Below are 12,745 nucleotides of genomic sequence, written 5' to 3' on the forward strand. Positions count from 1 at the left end.
GTTACATATAGTAGGAGTTAGTGAAGTTCGATGGCAGGAGGAACAAGACTTCTGGCCAGGTGAATGCAGTGTTGTAATTACAAAATCCAGTAGGGGTAATGCAGGAGTAGGTTTAATAATGAATAAAAAATAAGCGCGTATACTGAACGCATTATTGTACTCAAGATAGAAGAGAAGCCCACGCCTACCACAGTAATACAAGTTTGTATGCCAACCAGCTCCGCAGAAGATGAAGAGATTGAAGAAATGTATGGTGCATTAAAAGAAATTATTCAGATAGTGAAGAGAGACGAAAATTTAATAGTCATGGGGGGCTGGAATTCGATAGCAGGAAAAGGAAAAGAAGGAACAGTAGTAGGTGAATATGGAATGGGGTAAAGAATGGAAGAGGATGCCGCCTAAGAATTTTGCACAGAAAATAAATTAATCATAGCTAAAACTTCATGAAAGAAGGCTGTACACATGTAAGAGCCCTGAAGACACTGTTTGATTTCAGATAGATTATATAATGGTTAGACAGAAATTTAGGAACCAGGTTCTGATCACAATTTATTGGTTATGAACTACAGATTAAAACTGAATAAACTGAAAAAGGTGTGAATTTAAGAAGATGGGACCTGGATAAACGGAAAATACGAGAGGTTATAGAGAGTTTCAGAGGGAGCGTAAGGAAAAGATTGACAATAACGGGGGAAGGAAATACAGTAGAAGAAGAATGGATAGGTTTGAGAGATTGGATAGTAAAGGCAGCAAAGGAGCAAGTAAGTAAAAAGAAGGGGGCTAGACGAAATAATTGGATAACAGAAGAGATACTGACTTTAGATGATGAAAAAAGAAAATATAAAAATTCAATAAATGAAGTAGGCAAAAGGGAATACAAACGTCTCAAAATGAGATCAACAGGAAGTGCAAAATGGCTAAGCAGGGGTGGCTAGAGAACAAATATAAGGATGTAGAGGCATATATCACTAAGAGTAAGATAGATGCTGCCTACAGGAACATTAAAGAGACCATTGGAGAAAAAAGAATCACCTGAATGAAAATCAGTTCTCACCAAAGAAGGGAAAGCAGAAAGGTTGAAGGAGTATATAGAGAGGCTACACAAGGACGATGTATGTGAGGCAATATTATGGAAATGGAACAGGACGAAGATAAAATGGGACATATGATACTGTGTGAAGACTTTGACAGAGCACTGAAAGGCCTAAGCTGAAACAAGGCCCCAGGAGTAGACAACATTCGATTAGAACTACTGATAGCCCTGGGAGAGCCAGCCATGACAAAACTCGACATCTGGTAAGCAAGATGTATAATAACCGAAGTATCAGTTTAATATGTCACGGCTCAAAATACTAACACGAATTCTTTAGAGACGAATGGAAAAAACTGGCAGAATCCGACCTCGGGGAAGATCAGTTTGGATTCCGTAGAACTGGTGGACCACGCGGGGTAATATTGACCCTACGAGTTACTTTAGAAGATATATTAAGGAAAGGCAAACCTACGTTCCTAGCATTTGTAGGCTTCGATAAAGTTTTTGACAATGTTGACTGGCATAATCTATTTCAAATTCTGAAGGTGGTAGGGGTCAAATAGAAGGAGCGAAAGGCTATTTACAGTTTCTACAGAAAGCAGATGGCAGCTAAAAGACTCGAGGCTCACGAAAGGGGAGCAGTGTTTGAGAAGGGAGTGGGGCGGGGTTGTAGCCTATCCCCGATGTTATTCAATCTGTATATTGAGCAAGCAGTAAAGCGACAAAAGAAAAATTTCGAGTGGGAATAAAAATCTATGGAGAAAGAAATAAAATCTTAGAAGTTTGCCGAAGACACTGTAATTCTGTCAGAGACGGCAAAGGACTTGGACGAGCAGTTGAACGGAATGGACAAAGCCTTGAAAGGAGGATATAATATGAACATCAACAAAAGCAAAACGAGGATAATGGAGTGCAGTCGAGCTAAATCAGGTGATGCTGAGGGAATTACGAAATGAGACACTTAAAGTTGTAAATGAGTTTTTCTATTTGGGAAGAAAAGTAACTGATGATGGGCCTAATAGAGAGGATGTAAAGTGTAGAATAGCAATGGCAAGGAAAGCGTTTCTGAAGAAGAGAAATTTATTAACATCGAGTACAGATTTAAGAATCAAGAAATCCTCTCCGAAAGTATTTATATGGAGTGTAGCAAGTATGGTAGTGAAACATTGGTTTAGACAAGAAGAGAATAAATGGTTCAAATGGCTCTGAGCACTATGGGACTTAACATCTATGGTCATGAGTCCCCTAGACTTAGAACTACTTAAACCTAACTAACCTAAGGACATCACACAACACCCAGCCATCACGATGCAGAGAAAATCCCTGACCCCGCCGGGAATCGTACTCGGGAACCCGGGCGTGGGAAGCGAGAACGCTACCGCACTACCACGAGGTGCCTGCAAGAAGAGAATAGAAGCTTTTCAAACGTGGTGGTACAGTAGAATGCAGAAAATTAGATGGGTAGATCACAAAACTAATGAGGAGGTACTGAATAGAATTGGGGAGAAGAGGGATTTGTAGCACAACTTCAATCGAAGGAGGGATCATTTGGCAGGACATGTTCTGCAGCATCAAGCGATCACCAATTTAGTACTGGAGGGAAGCGTCGAGGGTAAAAATCGTAGAGGGAGACCAAAAGATGAATACACTAAGCGATTCAGAAGGATGTAGGTTGCAGTAGGTATTCACGGATGAAGAGTCTTGCACAGGAGAGAGTAGCATGGAGAGCTGCATCAAACTAGTCTCTGGACTGAAGACCACAACAACAACAACAAGTCCTATCCGATACGGATCCCATACTGATGAGCAATATTCAAGTATTGGTCGAACGAGTGTTTTGTAAGCGCCTTCGTTTGTTGATGTACTAGTTTTGCTGGGGGTTCTTCCAGAGACTCTCACTCTGTTATCTGCGTGATTGATTTTATTTGGTCGTTGCACTTCAAATTGCTCCATACGAATACTAGTCGACATTTTATGGAAGTAACTGAACGAAATGTGCTCAAAAAAAAAAAAATAAAAACGTTAAATCAGTCGAAATATTCGCAAAAACTATCGCAGATGTATGAGATGTCACACATGCTTTGACACAGGCTACTACTGAGAACCATAATTGATAATAAAAATGAAAATTTTTAGCAAGATTAAAATGTTGTGGCCCATTTACAAAAGGGCAGCATGTGATGTATAGCAACACAAGTCAAAGAACTTCACACTCAAAGATGACGGTCTTGACCAAATTCAAGGAAGATGCCATTAACACTCCTGTGATAATCTATTAGAAAATTGAAGTATTAACAGTTCTACACTTGGCTGATGTTACATAAAAACATTAATATCAGGATTAACAAATGAAAGTATATTTTACATTTTATATTCCAGTCAAAAATGTAAGCATGTAAAATGCAAGCTACAGAGCAGACCATGAAATTACATTCACTCAAGACATATCTGACGAAAATAAACAATAAAGTAAATTAATATTAAGGAAATACATTTTTAGGAGTGTAAGAAAAAATGTTGAATATTTTGATGGAAAGCATATAATTTTTTTAAAATCTGCATAGTCTACATCGAGCTATCAAAAGCCTTCTGGAAATCTAGAAATTTGGATTAAAGTTGAGATCCCCTGCCGATAGCTCTCATTTCTTCGTGGGAATAAATAGCTAATTGTGTTTCATAAGAACGATGTTTTCTAAATCCGTGACAATTACGTAAAAATTGATAGTTTTCTTGGAGTTAATTCATAATGTTCGAACTCTATCTACGTTAGAAAATCCCACTGCAAATCGATGTCCCTGATATGGGACTGTAATTCTTAGGATTACTCTTATTTCCTTTCTTGAGTATTGATATGACCTGCGAAACTATCGAGTGGTTAGGTACGGATCTTTCGGATCTTTCTTCAAGCGATTGATTATTATGACTGCTAAGTATGGAACTATTGCGTCAGCATAGCCTACTCCAAGAGGGATTTGGTATGCAGCCTGGACCGGAGGCCTTGTCTTTATTAAGTGGTTGAGGCTGCTTCAGTACATCGAGAATACCTGCTTCCAAGTTACTCATGTTGGCAGCCGTCCTTGATTCGAATTGTGGGATACTTACTCCGTCTTATTTGGTGAAGGAATTGCGGAAAACTGTGTTTAGTAACTCCTCAAGGTATTGACTTTGCCTTGTTGCTGGTGTATTTTACTTACTACCAGAATCTCTTTCGATTTTCAGCCAAATTTCGAGACAGGGTTTCGATTTTCAACCAGCTTTCGGGACAGGGTTTCGTTGTGGAATCTGTCCTGCGACTGAACACAACCTTTTTAAAAATAACTGTAAGATTCCAGAATTGTAAAACGTAATATCCGTATAAACAGTAGTTTATAAGATCACAATAATATTTTCTAATACTTCATTGTATTGCGGGTGTCATGCAACATTATATTTCCTAGGTTCTTTACTTCGTTACCAATGGTGTAAATGCATCTAACTCTACTTGGCTTATTTTAATTTGAAAATTGTTTCGAACAGATATATTTGTAAATTTTTCGGAACACTGTGATAGGAAAAACAGTCATCCTTATAATATTAAAAGTCATTTCAATTCGCACAGTTTTGATCGCATAAAGTTATTTATTTTTGTTTTCAGACAAGCGCTTTCGATCTTCTAAGAGGTCATCTTCAGATCCTACATCCTGTGAACAGGAGAAAAGCATGACGGTACAGCTACAATAGAAACGGACACAAAAAAAGTAATCGTGTAAAATTGTATGTGATATACCCCTGATGACTGTAGGAGCCGTCCACTATTGCAGGCGTGGAGAACTCTGATGGACATGGCTCTCACTCTCATCTCGTACTTTCCCCTTTTTGGGGAAGTGTGTGGGGGAGTTAGTAGCCTAATGGCTTTTACTCCACGTTGTACTTGTATGTATTGTTATTTCTGTAGCTTTTGGGTGTCTGCGTGATGTGATGAATGTTGTATGTGTGTCTGGTACTTGCCTGAGGTTGGCGAGTTGACTGGTATTTTGGGGGACGGAGGAGGATTAGGAACTGGATAAAGGGCTGTTTGTTCGACTCAGTCGTCGAAGATCGTCTTTGGGGGTTTGTGCCTGTCGCGGGACATGTCATACCGACCTAAGGAGTGGATGAGATTATTTCCAGATATGGAGGAGCTCTCGTAGAAAGCCCTTGCCAGATCTTGGAATCTTTCTTTGAGGAGTGGGATTTCGACAGCGACGTGCAGATCGTCGTTGGGGAAACCCATGGGCAGGTGCAGTGCCCTCCTGAGAGCGCGGTTCTGCAGCCTCTGGAGTTCGTCCAGGTGCTGCTTCACTGTGTATCCCAAGACACGGCATGTATACTCCATTGCCGGCCGTATGAGGGCCTGATAAACCTTCAGTCCTACAGAGCAAAGAAGGGAGCTGGATGTGTTGAGGACAGGGTATAGGATGGACATTCTGATACAGATCTTCCTGTGGACCTCGTCTATGTGGGGTTTCCACATAAGACGAGAGTCGAGGGTTACGCCAAGGTACTTGGCGGTTCTACGCCGGGGGAGTTGGGTTCTGCTTAGGTGAAGGTGAAGGAGGGGGGAGGGGGAGGGTGAGCCTACGGGTGATCAGCATAGCCTGCGTCTTGTCAGAGTTGTTGGTGATGTGCCAGCGACAGGCCCAAGTTTCTGTGTCATCTAAAATCCTTTGTAGCCTACAGATGACCAGGTCCTAGTTCGCATTTCGAGTGTAATAGACTGTGTCATCTTTGTACTGTGCGGTGTGCACCAGGGGGCCGTTGGTGAGTCCGCAGCGTACAGACTGTACAAAATGGGCCCCAGGACCGATCCCTGTGGCACCCCAAGACGAATACGCCCTTTTGTGGAGGTTGATGTTTCTACTTTGACAGAGAAAGTTCTATCCGTGAGATAGCTTTTGATCTGCTTAACTATGTAGAGCAGCCCTCTATGCCATACTGAGTCAAAGGCTTTGGTCACGTCAAGTAGCACTGTCCCGCAGTAGCCTCTGTGGTTGAAGCTCTGTGTGACTGCTTCAGCCACTCTCATGATCTGTTGTGTGGCAGAGTGGTTCTGCCGGAATCCGAATTGGAAATCCTGCAGAAGTTGCCCTCTGGTAATGTGATCCTGTATGGCTATTAGCAGGAGGTGCTCATAGATTTTGCTGATAGTTGGCAAGAGGCTAATTGGCGTGCAGTGCTGCGGGAATAGAGGGTCTTACCCTGGTTTGTGTTTCCAGCAAGCTGGGAACTTGCGGGAACGAATAATCTCGTTGAAGACGTTCGCGAGGTGTTCGTTAGCCGAGGGTGGGAGGTTTTTAACTAACTGATTGGTGACACTATCATGTCCCAGCGCCTTTTTGTGGGGAGGGACCTAATTACTTTTGCCACATCCTCTGGGGCAAAAAGGTGTGGGTTCATCCTCTGGGTCCTCTTCAGCGTTGAGGAAGACAGGCAGTTGACGGACTACGTGTTCTTCAACCTGGGGTTCTGCCGCTTGGAACTGCTTCTCAAAAGAGTCGGCGAGGGATTTGGCCTTTTCAGCATGGCTGTAGGCCAGACCCCGTTCGCTGTGCAGTGGCAGCATCCTAGCGCTTCTTTTTGTGAATTGTTTTGTTGCTTACCATACTATGGGATCGTCTCCTTTGAGAGCTGTGAGGCGGTTTTGCCATTGCTGGTTTCTGTGCTCATTGAGTGCTACCTTCAGCTCTCTCTGCAGACGATTGAGCATCCTCCTAGTGGACTGATTTCTGGTGATCTTCCACTCTTTTTCCACTTTGTTCTTGTGACGGATTTGGGCTATTAAGTGTTTCAGGAGTTGTACTTGCGTGGGGCGGGACATCCCTTTGTGGGGGAGTGGCATCTTCCGCGGCCTGCAAGATGGTACCTGTAAGGTCTTGTAGCGCTTGTTCTACTGTTTCGGCACTAGGTGGCGGAGCTCGAGCGATTACAGAGACGACAGTTTCTCTGTATCGCTCCCAGTCTGTGCGTTTGTAAGCCGTCTGATACCGTGGGAGTGTTACCCATTCTTCCACATAGAACACTAGAATCACTGGGTTGTGGTCGAAGGACATTCTGTTGATTGTTCTTGCGGCCACAAACCCTGCGATCCTCCTAGCGAGGGCTATGTCTAACACGTCTGGTCTGCCTCCGTTTTTGGAAAATGTGTGGGCTCGACCGAACCCCATGTTTCGAAGTGGTGGTTGCACGCTAGTCGTTGCAATTTGGCTCCTGCTCTGGAGGTTACTCTAGAGTTCCAATCTGAGTGTTTGGCATTGAAGTCGCCTCCTATTTGCTTCAGTTTGTCCTAGAGCAGCTATATCTTACTCATTTATCTCGTGTTGTGGGAGTCAGTAGATTGCAACAATTCTTAGGGGTCCTGTGGCAGTGGTTACTTCCACAGCCACTGCTTCCGTTTTATTGGTAGCTGGTAAGAATATCTGGTGGTGGGGGATCCCTCTTTCTATTTACACTCCTGGAAATGGAAAAAAGAACACATTGACACCGGTGTGTCAGACCCACCATACTTGCTCCGGACACTGCGAGAGGGCTGTACAAGCAATGATCACATGCACGGCACAGCGGACACACCAGGAACCGCGGTGTTGGCCGTCGAATGGCGCTAGCTGCGCAGCATTTGTGCACCGCCGCCGTCAGTGTCAGCCAGTTTGCCGTGGCATACGGAGCTCCATCGCAGTCTTTAACACTGGTAGCATGCCGCGACAGCGTGGACGTGAACCGTATGTGCAGCTGACGGACTTTGAGCGAGGGCGTATAGTGGGCATACGGGAGGCCGGGTGGACGTACCGCCGAATTGCCCAACACGTGGGGCGTAAGGTCTCCACAGTACATCGATGTTGTCGCCAGTGGTCGGCGGAAGGTGTACGTGCCCGTCGACCTGGGACCGGACCGCACCGACGCACGGATACACGCCAAGACCGTAGGATCCTGCGCAGTGCCGTAGGGGACCGCACCGCCACTTCCCAGCAAATTAGGGACACTGTTGCTCCTGGGGTATCGGCGAGGACCATTCGCAACCGTCTCCATGAAGCTGGGCTACGGTCCCGCACACCGTTAGGCCGTCTTCCGCTCACGCCCCAACATCGTGCAGCCCGCCTCCAGAGGTGTCGCGACAGGCGTGAATGGAGGGACGAATGGAGACGTGTCGTCTTCAGCGATGAGAGTCGCTTCTGCCTTGGTGCCAATGATGGTCGTATGCGTGTTTGGCGCCGTGCAGCTGAGCGCCACAATCAGGACTGCATACGACCGAGGCACACAGGGCCAACACCCGGCATCATGGTGTGGGGAGCGATCTCCTACACTGGCCATACACCTCTGGTGATCGTCGAGGGGACACTGAATAGTGCACGGTACATTCAAACCGTCATCGAACCCATCGTTCTACTGTTCCTAGACCGGCAAGGGAACTTGCTGTTCCAACAATACAATGCACGTCCGCATGTATCCCGTGCCACCCAACGTGCTCTAGAAGGTGTAAGTCAACTACCCTGGCCAGCAAGATCTCCGGATCTGTCCCCTATTGAGCATGTTTGGGACTGGATGAAGCGTCGTCTCACGCGGTCTGCACGTCCAGCACGGACGCTAGTCCAAGTGAGGCGCCAGGTGGAAATGGCATGCAAGCCGTTCCACAGGACTACATCCAGCATCTCTACGATCATCTCCATGGGAGAATAGGAGCCTGCATTGCTGCGAAAGGTGGATATACACTGTACTAGTGCCGACATTGTGCATGCTCTGTTGCCTGTGTCTATGTGCCTGTGGTTCTGTCAATGTGATCATGTGATGTATCTGACCCCAGGAATGTGTCAATAAAGTTTCCCCTTCCTGGGACAATGAATTCACGGTGTTCTTATTTCAATTTCCAGGAGTGTATATGGCCACCCCTCCGCCTTGGATTGGCCTGTCTTTACGGTAGCTTACGTAGTTGGGGACTGTCGCTTTTATTCCCGGCTTTAGGTGGGTTTCTCACATCATGCATATGTCGATGGAGAACTCTTTCATGTGTTCTTTGAACTCGACTTCTTGATTAACAATGCCGCCTGCATTAAAGACTCAAATTGTTAGGCCTTGGATATTTGGTCGTCTATTCATGATGGGGTGTTGAAACAACTGAGGAAGTCACACAGGGGTGCGACTGCTGGACTGATGCCTGAAGGGCAACGAGAATCTGAGTGTTCTGCTTCTGGGCCTCTGAATTCTTTCATTATTTCCATGATGACGTTCATGCTCGGCACCATAATGCCTAACAACTGATCCGAGGGGATGGACTGATGTGGAGTTCCCTAGAGCTTCTTCTGTCTTGGTGGACCTGGTCGTTGTTGTTGTGTGTTTCCCGGTGTTATTCTTGTGACTGTGTTTGGTGTTGTGGCGATAGAACTACGTTTTCATGGTTTCTCGTGGGAGAAACCACATCTGCGTATGTTGCCCTTGGTGTGTCTGGTCTCGGTTTTACACAAGCCCTGTCTGTGTGTGTTAACGTGTTTTCTTTCTTTGTGTGACCGGATGGGGTGGTGGTGTCTTTTTGTCGTGTGTGGGGGTCGGCCTTTGCGCCCTTTGCTTGCTGTGAGTGTCTTTTGTTGACCTCACAACCTTGGTAACCCGCTGTGTGGTTTTTGCCACACAGCGCGCTCCTTTTTTCTGTGGGTCCGAATGTTTTAGTGTGCACGACCTCGTGTCATGGGACTCAGCACACATTCTGCACCTTATCGCCATGTCGCATTGTGTGGTGATGTGATTTAGGCCCTGACACCTGAAGCACTGAAACGTCTTGTTTTAGCGTCGGAGTGGTTCGGTGGTGAGAGGCACAGCCAGGTCCATTTTAATCTCGCTTTTGTTCTGTGGGATGTCTGGCAGTGTGACCTGGAAAAGTGGCCACTTACTCTCCACTTTGCCCATCTGCTGCAAGGCCTTGACGACGTACCCCTGGGCAGTGAAATCTGTGTTGATTGCCTGGGGGGGACAGTCGTCTCGGGAGATTTCTCATGACAATATTCTTGTTTCGTGTTTTTTCTGTGGGGAACGTATAGTGAGTTATCTTTTTATTAGTGAAAAGTGTTTTAATTGTATTGTAGTCTTCTAAAGTGTGTAGTGATATTTTTATTTTGTCACCACCGGCAGATTTCGCCTTCAAACTGCCACCCCCGATTTCTGTTTTTATCAACTCGAAGAGTTCCTCGTAATTCTGAGGAAACTCTGCGACAATCAGAGTGAGTTGGTGGGTGACTTGTTTCTGTGTTTGTGTTTCTGTCGTGTTGTTTTTTGTTGTCTCTGGCTCATCAGCCACCGCCTGAAAACTGTTTGGGGTGGGTTCCACTCCCTGAGCCTTCTATGCCTCGGGTGGCGAAAGGTTTCCTTCGCCAACCACCCGCATCCTGCCCAGTTACGTGGTTCCCTTCCAGGGTGATGGTTTCCTGGGTCCCTCACAGGGTGACTACAGGTGCTGCAGAGGGCGCAGGATCCTCAGAGGGTGAGTGAGTGGTTGTGGTAGCGGGGGCGGAGCGTTTCTTGCTCTTAGGATGCTTGCCCGTGCGGTCGTTCTTTGCCCGCCGCTGTTTGGATGAAGTTGACTTGTGTGTGGAGGGTGCGGGAGCGGGGGGGGGGGGGGATGATTTAAGGTATCTGTATTGGGTAGAGGACTGGATGGAGGCAGTGAATTTGGGGAGGATTTCGAGCGGCAGACGAGTCGTCTGTTTGCCTTTACTCAGGGATGCGATGCAGCCTGGTAGGTTGTGGGCGGTGTTGGCAAGCAGAAGAGGGCTTAGGACAAGGGGAAGAGGGGTGAGATCGCAAGTACTGACTACGTATGAAGCTGTTGGCGTTTTGTGTATAATCGCATTTCCTGTGTTGTTAGCCACTTCCGGAACGGAAAAGGTGGCTGCTGCCAAGGGGGTGCCAGTTACAGCCATTGGTGTCACCGTTAGGTCGCCCGGCTGCATTGCGAAAAGAAACACGACAATTCTGCTGTCGGGCGTCGCCAAACAAAATATCCTGCCCGCCGTAATTGCTTACTGCAGACCTATACTGAGACCCTGCCGATGCTTTAATAAAACCAAAGCCGAAGATTCTCCTGTTTTGTCACCCGTGCAAGCGGGGGCCTATGGCTGACAGTGCGCGACTTAGAGGAACCCTTGACTCCCACTCAGAAAGTGAGGACATGGCTCGGCTGCCGCTAGTTAAGTAGCGGAAACCCCGCCTGTTGTATTTGGCGTAACGTCATTGGTAGCCAATGGACGTGAGACTAGATTACACTGTTTGAACATGTTTTAGATGTATAAGTACAAGCAGTTTCCTCTTTAAGGAAACAACCTAGGTTTTATATGCGTTATAAAAAGCGACTCAGTAGACAGTCACTACCCAATGACAGGGCTCATATAAACAGTGACATGTCCATTTCAATGATAAATATTATGTATATTCACACATAACGCTACAAAAAACTGCAAATTATAGGTAAGTATGTAAATATTTACCAAATGGCCATACAGGATAGCTTTCACTGGACCACCTTATCACTGTTATTAATGTTATTGCTCTTTGCGACTGAAATTTATATCGGTCCGAAATCATGTACATTCTTGATACATGCATTTATCTTACCCTGGTGAAAGTGGCTGTATGTCTTGTAATCGATAGTTTAGGTTTTTATTTTCCTTATAAGCAGTGACTCGGTCATTTAAACAAAGAAAACTTATATATGGGAAAATATAACGGCATAACAAGCAGATGATTCACGTAAAATATGCATAACAAATGTGTTACAACAGCTACGGATAATTACGTACATCTGTTGGCAGATGACGGTACTTATCGATCCCATGTCGTTCCCGCGATCACTAGCTGGAATCGTTCTTGCCAATGGGAGTTCATAGCATCTTCGACTCGTGGTGGAACGTATACCACCGACCATCTGTGCTACGTTCGAGTTTAACAGAAGGCCCTGTAGAGGGCAGTCCAGTTTTAAATGATCTCTGTCATTGGCTAGTGACTATTCCTCTGTTTAGACCCTTTTTTAACGTATGTTCTGCTTTATAACATCATAATATCCTTCGTTGTTTTCTCAAAGGCCAAACTCCTTTAATTATTCGTCTAATAAATGTTCTTCGCACAATTTAATACACTCTCACGACCATTGGCTACCTATGACATTACGCCAGAGACAGTGGGCGGAGCTTCCGCTATTTAACTGCCTGCAGCCGAGCCATGTCTAGCAATGTTCTCCACGGCTGCACAGATGGATGGTTCCTATCCTCTCATCAGCTACAGTTTTTACGCCGGTATTTTACTTTATGTCCGTTCCGATTTTAAATGTAGCATTGTGCTTTTTCCTCCTCACAGAATGTAGGGCCTGTAGATGATCTCTTAGCAGATCGAAACCGGTATTTTAAAAATAAAAATGAACTATTTAAATGGGATCACGACTGTGTGTATTGGTAACAGTTATGAGATATAATTGTAATACATGTTCATAGAAGCAAACCCAGTCTCTATTGCATGTGAAGGCACGTTTCCTTGGATGCTTTGCTATATGGAAAGTGTAACTTATGGAGTGGAGTAAGTGCAGTGATCTTTGTAGCCAGTCAAACTGAGATGTAGACACGTTAAAACACTCTTCTTTGTATTTGTGTCTTCTGAAGTTTTATAGTGCGTTGTATGGACCATTGGGACAAGCAAGAATTGTACGACTGGCTTTCTCTGTCT

This window comes from Schistocerca gregaria, chromosome 5, assembly GCF_023897955.1.
Source record: "Schistocerca gregaria isolate iqSchGreg1 chromosome 5, iqSchGreg1.2, whole genome shotgun sequence".
NCBI lineage: Eukaryota > Metazoa > Arthropoda > Insecta > Orthoptera > Acrididae > Schistocerca > Schistocerca gregaria.